The sequence below is a fragment of the Sinocyclocheilus rhinocerous genome, unplaced genomic scaffold (genome assembly GCF_001515625.1).
Source record: "Sinocyclocheilus rhinocerous isolate Xijiao unplaced genomic scaffold, SAMN03320098_v1.1 scaffold839, whole genome shotgun sequence".
Taxonomy (NCBI): Eukaryota; Metazoa; Chordata; class Actinopteri; order Cypriniformes; family Cyprinidae; genus Sinocyclocheilus; species Sinocyclocheilus rhinocerous.
Window position 1 is genome coordinate 1,105,475 of NW_015652287.1, and position 10,141 is coordinate 1,115,615.

Here is a 10,141-nt window from a genome sequence, read left to right on the forward strand (position 1 = left end):
GCAAGAAGCAAAATCAGATTCACTACATACAACTGTTTCCTTTTAGATTGTTCATACTCAATAAAACCCAATACTACGTCCTTCCAAAACAGAATACATTCATTATAAATGTTACTCCTAATGAAACTTAAAACATCTTGCCAAAATTTCTTTGTAAATGGACGGTTCCAAAAGAGATGAACAACAGTTTCAACAGAGTCATCACAAAAAGAGCAACTGGAGGAAATATCACTTTTGATTTTTTTCATGTAATGCTTTGCAGGACAGAACTTATGAATTATTTTGTAGGAAATCTCCTTTACTTTGTTAGTTAGTAAATAAGTATGAGGAAGCATCCACACTTTTTTCCAGCAGATGCGTTTTCATGTTTTTTTTTGTTTTGTTTTTAATAGTAAATAAACAAATGTACATACAAAATAGGCATTGAACAAACAATATTAACAATTCTCAAAGGCAGACATAGTTGCAATTACAATATGTAACAGTGAAGTTTTACATTAAATGTACAATCATGAAGAGCAAAATAGCTAGATTTATAAAGATTAGCATAAAAATTATAACAAAAAAAGAGAAATAGCTTGTGGGTCATCAGTAACAATGCCATTAACATTAACAATGTTCAAACAACATCAGTCAGCCCTATACCACTACACCTAAAATTAGCCCATATCTAGCACAAAACATACATAAATAACCCTGAGGAGCTAAAAAGGGCCATAAACAAACAGGGAAAGAAAACAAAAATATACAAAATATATTTCTAACAAAATAATTATTTCAATAGCAATAAGAACAAAGCAAAGATTACAAAAAGAATCAGAAAAAAAGAAAAATGTAGACTTTAAAATCAATCCCTCTTATACATAAAGGCTAGATTACTTTTCCAGGATGACAGAGCATAGAAAAACATGAAAGCCAGTCTGGAATACAGTTACAGTGTCATCATTGGGCATTAACAACACAACATTAATAATGCATCCGGCAGATACTTTTATCCAAAGCAACCTACAGTAGATTCAAGATATTTGCATTCCCTAGGAATCAAACCCACAACACTGGTGTTGCGAACCCAGTGCTCAACTCTTCGAGCTACAGGAACCCCAACCATCACACACTGCATTAGCTGTGGTTTAAGTATGAAAGTGGAAATTCCACTTGCAGCAGGACCCTGGTGCTTCCTACTGAAATACTCACAATAAATGATTTCTCCCAATTTGCAAATATTTATAACAGATTTGTGGTTCTTGTGTTCTTCCTGTAGCATGTAGTTTAAAATCAGGGGCTGGTCACATATCTTTAGTTCACCTGTTCCCTATAATAAAAAGGTTAAATTATCCATTCCACAGGATTAACTCATTCCACAGAATTCACACATTCTACAGAGTTCTCACACAAGCCAATACCCCTTATACCCCCCACATTCCAGAACATTATCACCACTTACGCAGCAAGCAGATATTTGGGCAAGCCGGGAACAGTTAACAGAGGCATAAAACGTAACTGAAAACCATACTTGAGTAAAAGTATAGATACCTTAAAGCGAAAATGACTCTATTACAAGTTACAAGTCACCAGTTCCAATATGATTTGAGTAAAAGTCTTAGGGTATCTGATTTTAACAGTACTTAAGTATTTTACTTGTACTGACTGTAGGCTCAAACATCCACTAGTCCTCAACACCTAAGAGACATGACAGCAAGACATGAAAAACTTTGTCAGGAGAGCAATCACGTTTATCTTCTAAAATCAAAATAAAACTGAGCACCTCAAAACTGCAATAAAACGAGGTCGAAACAAGAGCCTCTTAAAAGTCTACAAACACTGAAGAAGAAGGCTGGAAAAAGAAAATGAATCTTTGTGTTCTGACTTCTCCAAAAGCTAAATGGAGTCAATTAAGCAGATGCGACTGTGGGTTGGTAAGCATAGGTGACCTGGGGCCTCATTTATAACTGTTGCGTACGCACAAAACCTGCCCTGAAAGAGGCGTACGCCACTTCCTACGCAAAGGGTGAGATTTATAAAAACAAACTTGACGGGAAAATTTGCGCACCTGCACGCAAACTCTGACCCATACATACCGACTTTTTTTTTTCCTGGAGAGAGAAAAGTAATAAGGTAAACAATAATTTCAAACTCAGTTTTCATGTCGACATACACATTTACATTAAATATTCCACTCTCATTAATGGAGAAATTACGTAACTGAAATTACATAAAGTCATTACACAGAAGATAAACCAAAATTATATGAATTTAGACATAGCCTATTTATAGTGGATGCGCTTGATCACTTTTCCTGTGGCATGCTATGTACTATGTACTATGCACACAATAATTCATCTTTAAATAAAACTGCAGATCACATGTTATGAGAAAATATTTTTAGTGAGAACAATGATCAATGATGCACACTTACTTCGATATTATGGCAAACTGCTGGATTTGGTGGTCGAACGGTCCATTGTCCGGTTTAAATAGGTTCAGTGATAATAGCTTACTGTACAACCGCAGCTGCACGTGTTGATGTCGTGTGAACATTATGAAAAATACCACTGTATTTGAAGGATACAACTCGAAGAAAACGGTAAGATTTGCATGTTTCCTTTTTAAAATACTTTGCCAATGTATTGTCAGACAATTGTATTGTAACGTGTTCAGAATGTTGTTGTGTTGTGGAAAACAAAGTGTTTAATGTTAATGTTGCATTTTATTCCTTTTTGCGTTTGGAACTGTTATTGGATGTTCAAGTGTATAGGGAAAGAGGCTCCACCCCATGGGGTGTGTGTAAGGGGAAACTGAGAAAAGGGGGTCAGAAGAGTGCCTCGCTGGTACAAGTGCGTTTCTCTCTCAAGTCGGGGTGTGTACGGTGTGGGTTGTGGCTGACAGCAGCCCAAATAAACACCCCTTTTGCATCAAAAACGCCTTGTCCTTGTCTGAGAACGCTACAACTGGTGTCAGAAGTAAAAAGAATCTAAAAACAGCTGAAGGTGCAGCCGCTGATTGAGCGTGTATTAGACGAGCAGCTTCTATCTTCCGCTGGTGAGAATGGATAATACAGTTCGTATTAAGATGGAGGGTGACGACAATTATGCTGGGGCTGGGGCGGTACATATGTTTGATGTGCACGGCGATTTCCAGTCAGTATAAAATAAAGTCAGTGAAACAGGAGCCGTGCGAGGCCGTGGCTGCGGGCGAGGAATTGAGCCGCCATTACCCGCCGCTGCCGACTGCCATGAAGTCAGGCGCACGTGACGTAGGGGTGCCAATCTCGCGTGAGGCGACGCGATCAAAGGTAAACAGTAATGGCGGCGCCCATGAACTGAATAAGCCGGTTGGAATAAAAACACCAAAATACTCCGGAAGATCAGACTGGGAGGCTTTTCATGCACAATTTGCGTTATTAGCTCATGCTTATTCTTGGTCAGAGGAACAGAAAGCCCTTCAGCTTGCTCTTTGCCTGACAGATGATGCACTTTCGTGTTTATTGCTGCTTGACACTAGTGAGAAGGCTGATTATGGTGCATTGGTCGGTGCATAAAGACGCCGCTTTGGACAGTGTTTCCAATCTGAGCTTCTCCGGTCTGAACTACACAGTCGTCAGAGAATCCCAGGGGAGCCGCTGCGGGCTCTGGCCAATGATATTGAATCCCTGGCAAGGTGAGCTTATGCTCATATTCCCCCATCAGTGCAAAGCGAACTGGCCCGTGATCAGTTCATCAGAGCCCTGTCCCCAGCAGAGCTACGCATACATACACAGCTTGCACGCCCACGTGATTTAGCTGAGGCTTTGGAGTTGGCTCTAGAGAGGGAAATGGCAGTTGAGGCGGCAATGCGGTCAGCTGTGGACCCCTCTCCCACTATCAGGGCTGCTGGGGGGGGGTGAAACAGTGTCACCAAGACCGGAGTGGCTGGAGGAGATTACAGAGATGATTCGGGGGCTGGCGTTGCCCCCACCCAAGCGGCAGACACAGCATACACAGGCCCGCCTTTGCTGGGGGTGTGGTCAGACAAGGCATCTAGTCAAGGAATGCCCTGCGCTAGCTAAAAATTCGGGAAACAGGAGGGGGGCGCAGTAGGCGGGACGCTGCAGACCCCCGAGTCCATGTCCCGCTCATCGCCAAAACAAACAGATGGGCTCACTATGGGCAGTGGAACGGATGAACATGGGGTGGTGGTAGTGGGAAGAACAGCCATATCAGATTTTTGCCATATTCCAATTTGCATCGAGGGAGTTGAATGCACTGCCCTAGTAGACACAGGGTCTACAGTGACTGGTCCGTCCTGAAGTGGTGCCAGAGGGAACGCAGCTAGAGGACACAGCATTTCAGCCCCGCACAGTGAACGGTGAGCTGGCACCAATGAAGGGGAAGGGGCTGTTGACTCTGACTGTGGTGGGTATGAACTTGCAGCATCCAGTGTGGATAGCTAATGTGCAGGACAACTGTATCCTGGGGTTGGACTTTTTGAGGGACCGTGGCTGTCAGTTGGATCTGTCCAAGGCCACGTTGAGTTTCGGCAATGGTCAGGTGGTGAAGATGAGGCCACCTGGAGCTCGTCATACAAATGGACTGGCGGTTGGGTCCTGGGCATGTCACTTAGAGGATGGGAATGACTCAAGCTGCACAGTGCCACCCAGTGCATCCCAGCAAGAGCCCGTGCGAATGCACACATGGCCTGGGTCTACTTCAGGAAGTGCGGGGGACATAATGAGGGAGCTGCGGGAGATAATGCATCGGAGCTCCGGTGACTTGGACATGCAGCAACAAGAACAGTTGTGGGAGCTGCTGTAGGAGTTCCAGGACTGTTTTGCCTGTGATGAAGTAGACCTGGGTCAGACTTCCCTGGTGCAACACAACATCGACACAGGGGATGCAACGCCCGTACATCAGCGGCCGAGACGCATGCCCTTAGGACGGCAGGAGGCTGCAGAGCAGACATTGTTAAAGATGCAGCGTGCCGGTATAATAGAACCGTCTGAGAGCCCCTGGGCATCCCCAGTAGTTATGGTCCCGAAGAAGGGGGGGGAGTGGCGCTTTTGCGTCGATTACAGGAGGCTCAACTCAGTGACACGGAAAGATTCGTACCCTCTTCCGCGTGTGGATGAATGTTTGGACCTTATGGCTGGCTCTCACTGGTTTTCATCATTGGATTTGAGGAGTGGGTACTGGCAAGTGCCACTGACGCCAGAAGCTAGACCCAAGACTGCTTTCTGCACAGGTAGAGGGCTGTGGCAATTTAAAGTCCTCTGTTTCGGTCTTTGCAATGCCCCAGCCACATTTGAGCGCTTAATGGAGAGGGTACTGGAAGGCATTCCGCGGCAGCAGTGTCTGGTATATTTGGATGACATACTGGCACATGGAAGCTCGTTCCATTCAGCTATCACAGCCTTGAGAGCAGTACTGGAGAAAATAAGATCCGCGGGCCTGAAGTTACATCCCAATAAATGCAGACTGTTGAGCAGGGAGGTGACCTTCTTGGGACATCGTATAGGCAGTGAGGGGATTGGCACGGCCGAGGACAAGGTAAAAGCTGTACGGGAGTGGCCTGTTCCGGCGAGCCAAAGAGAGTTAAAAAGATTTCTGGGTTTGGCGTCCTATTACAGGAAGTTTGTACGGGGTTTTCCTGTATTGCCGCTCCCTTGTATAAGCTCCTGCAGAAGGATCAGTGCTTTGTCTGGTCAGAGGGCTGTCAAAATGCTTTCGATACGCTAAAACAAGCCCTTGTGTGTGCACCCATTCTGGCACCAACTGGCCTTCGTTCTGGACACTGACGCAAGTGGGGATGGAATAGGTGCAGTCTTGTCCCAAGTGTGGCCAGACGGAGAGAGAGTAGTGGCTTATTACAGCAAAGTGCTCAGCAAAGCTGAAAAGAGGTATTGTGTCACACGGCGGGAGTTGTTGGTCGCAATCTCTGCCATTAGGCATTTCAAGTACTACTTGTGTGGTCGGCATTTCACCATACGCTCTGACCATGCCTCCTTGCAGTGGCTGATGACGTTCAAGGAACCAGAGGGCCAGGTGGCTCGTTGGCTCAAGGAATTGCAGAGTTATGAGCTCACTGTGATGCATCGTGCAGGTGAACGGCATGGCAATGCAGATGCCCTGTCGAGACGGCCATGTAGTGTGCAGGAATGCCAGTATTGTGAGCGCAGAGAGGCCCGAGAGCTGGAGCTGAGCCGGAAGGTGGATGGAAACGATGAGCCAAAGCTGATCTGCCGGGAGCTGCAAGAGGTGGATGTCACTCAATGGGCAGATACTCAGAGGCGGGATCCAGACCTGCAGCCTGTGATTCTGTGGATGGAGGCACAGCAGCGACCGCCATGGGAGGAGGTAGCAGTCCTCTCCCCATTCACCAAGGGACTTTGGACCAAGTTCAAATGTCTGCGGCTGATAGAGGGGGTTCTCCAGCGAGCTTGGGTGGTGCCCGCAACAGGGGAAAAGAGATGGCAAGTCGTGGTGCCCAGGGACATGCAAGAGGCGGTGTTGAAGGCCATGCATGGTTCTGCTGGGTCTGGACATTTCTGGGTGACAAAGACACTTCGACGTCTGCGGCAGGCCTTCTACTGGGGACGGCTGAGGCATGATGTGGAGGACTTTTGCAGGCATTGTGATCTTTGTACAGCACGCAAGGGGCCGCAAGGTCAGTCTAAGGCCCAGCTACAGCAGTTCCCGGTGGGGGAGCCGATGCAGAGGGTGGGGGTTGACATTATGGGGCCATTTCCGCGCACCATGCGGGGAAATCGATTTGTTTTGACCGCTATGGATTACTTTACAAAATGGCCTGAGGCCTTTGCATTGCCTGACCAGGAGGCTGAGACAGTTGCCAATGCCTTAGTGGAGGGGATGTTTAGTAGGTTTGGGGTTCCCCAGAGTATCCACAGTGATCAAGGCAGAAACTTTGAGTCCAAGGTATTCTCTTCTATGTGTGAGCATTTGGGAATCAACAAGACCCGCACCACCCCGCTCCACCCTCAAAGCGATGGACTCGTGGAGTGATTCAACAGGACGCTAGCCGAACAGTTGTCCATCTTAACATCTACTCATCAACACGATTGGGACACACAACTGCCGCTTGTCTTAATGGCATGTCGCTCTGCTATTCAGGACTCTACATCGTGTACACCGGCACTGCTCATGTTCGGTAGGGAAATTAGGACCCCTGCAGAGTTGGCTTTGGGTCGGCCCCCAGATGCTCCATCTGTTCCTGCTGGACCTGAATATGCAAGACAGCTCCAGGACCGCTTGGACTCCGCCCATGCATATGCCAGGAGGCAGCTGTTTTCTGCAGGAATGCGGCAGAAAAGGGCTTATGATCTGCATACCCGGGGACGCGACTTTGGGGTAGGGGAGCTAGTTTGGGTTTACAGCCCAGTGAGGAAGAGAGGGAGGTGCCCGAAGCTAGACAGCCACTGGGTGGGACCATGCCCAATACTGGAAAAGCTTGGGGAGGTTGTGTATCATGTGCAGTTGCCTCCTCAGGGGCGCAAAGTGGTACTGCACAGGGATAGGCTGGCCCCATACCGGGGCACCGCATCACCACAGGGCAGCACAGTACTTCCTTCACAGAACACTGAGACTCCAAGGGGGTCGGAGAAGGGAATTGAATCAGCTGATATGGCCAGTAGCAGCCAGCAGGTGGCATCGCTGCCTGACATCCCTGAAAAATACCACTGTATTTGAAGGATACAACTAGAAGAAAACGGTAAGATTTGCACATTTCCTTTTTAAAATACTTTGTCAATGATGCGCGAGTCAGACAATTGTATTTACACTGCAATAAATATGCCTATCTGTTTCCACTAAAATAGCTAAAAGATGTTCACCTTAACAGCAAAACTGCATAAATTTGTTTTGATTTAGATTGTTTAAAACATTTTAAATACTACCTATTTGGCCAGTGGAAAAGAATGAGCTCAACTGTATTCTAAAATATTTAGCCTATCTGAGAACTATTTTAAACAGTTTTGTTTTTATGGATATATTGATATATTTATTCTAAAACATAACAAGGATACTGGATGATTTTTAGCAATAAAAATTGTGTATGGCACAAATGGCATTTATAGTCCGTATCGCATATTCCCTTAATGTCTTGTACCTCTGACAGTGTTAAACATGGTGTCACATGGATGGAATGTGCATGGAAATGATATGCAGATGAGGTTATGCATAGTAAAACTAGGCGTTGTAAGCTCCATATATGGTGATTTCGGGGAGGAGTCGGGGTGGAGATGCACATACACACAATCTTACCCTGACTGGGATTTATAAAGGGATTTTTGCGCAGGTTCTGGCCTACGCATGGTTTTATAAATCTGAAAACTTTTGTGCATACGCAAAATCTAGCTTTTGTGCGTACGTACACTTTTAGGATGAAATCTACAGAGAGTTTTATAAATGAGAACCCTGCCCTGTAAATAAAGGCACACACAGCACAAAGGCACAAAAATGCATTACAGAGATGCACACAGCTGGAAAAAGCAACACAAGCATTGCTGAAGACCTGGATGTTCATGAATCCATTATCAAATTCTTAACTGTTGCTACTCAAACAACATGGGGGGGGGGGTTCAAAATGGTAAATAAAGATTATTGGAGTGTTTTACAAGAAAATAGTCAGTCTTTCCGCATAAAAAAAGAACATTTCTTTGTAGCTATTTGTGAAATTTATAAGCAATTTCTGATTGAAATTCCAAAGTAAATTCTACATCAATTTTTTTTTTCAGCATAGGAGTGAACACCCTGCAAAGATCACACAATGGGAAATCCAGAAAGAGGTGAGAAAGACAAACTAGCTTTTGTTCATATATCCACTATCAGAACTAAACAGGAATGGGGAGAATGAAAGAAAACCACTGCTGTGCGGTTTTATTGAGACGTGTCTCATGTTTGCCCCCAACCTCAAAAATCTGTCTGGAAAAATTCAAGTCCACAAAACGTCAACCTTTTTGTCAAACTTTTTTAGAGAGAAAAGACCACTGCACACCAACACCTAAACCTCTTCCTAACTGTGAAGCATGGTGGAAACATCATAGTTTAGCACTGCTTTGGTGCCTTAGGGCCTGCACACTTTCTTTGTTGCAATCATTTAAAGAACAAAAGAACCGCATCAGTGAAAGAACAAAACTGAATCAGTGCATTTAACAAGAGAACGTTAGGACAACAGTTCATGATTCAAGCTTTAGAGATGTTGGGTGATGTAACAAGACAATGACTTGAAGACATTAAAATATGTTTAAAAACTAAAATGTCTAAATTATAACTCACATATTAGAGGCTTGTATTATAACTGAATCTGAATACCATAAATCCAACTTAACATCTGGATGAACAATGTTTTAAATAATGCAATTCTTTACTTATTTGCAATCTCACCTCTTTGATTTCCAAGTGAAGAACTGGTTATACACTTTTCTCAATAATGAGTGCTATTTTCTTAATTTCACACTGTATACAACAGCAGGTTTATCTGTGCAATAAAGTGTGAATCATTTTTCTACTGCATACACTGACCACATTTTTCTTTGAAATGTGTTGTCCCTCAAACTCCCACTTGCAAACCACAAACCATAAACCATACTGCACACATTCACAGTCCAATCAGTTAATTTTGAGACATAAAATAATTTATTGTTTGCATTCTGGAACTGAGACTAACTGGTCTGTCAAACTGCTTGCTGTGAAAGACTACTACATGGAGTTTTCTAAAAGTGCACTCAGTATTAAGAAATGCACATAACCAATTATAATGCACAGAAATAAAAATCTCAGAACAAAACTCACACATTCATATCTGTGTGCACATTTAGTCTGTGTAAAGAACTTGTCACACAAGATGTAACTACTGGAAGATAAGTGTTCTGTTGTCATTTATTAAGTCAAAATGGGAGTGTCTTAAATGGTGTTATTTAAAGGGGTCATATGATGTTGCTAAAAAGAACATTATTTTGTGTATTTGGTGTAATGAAATGTGTTTATGCGGTTTAAGGTTAAAAAAACATTATTTTCCACGTACATTATTGTTTCTCCTCTATGCCCCACCTTTCTGAAACGCGTCGATTTTTACAAAACTCATCGGTCTGAAAAACGAGGTGTGCTCTGATTGGCCAGCTATCCAATGCGTTGTGATTGGCCGAATACCT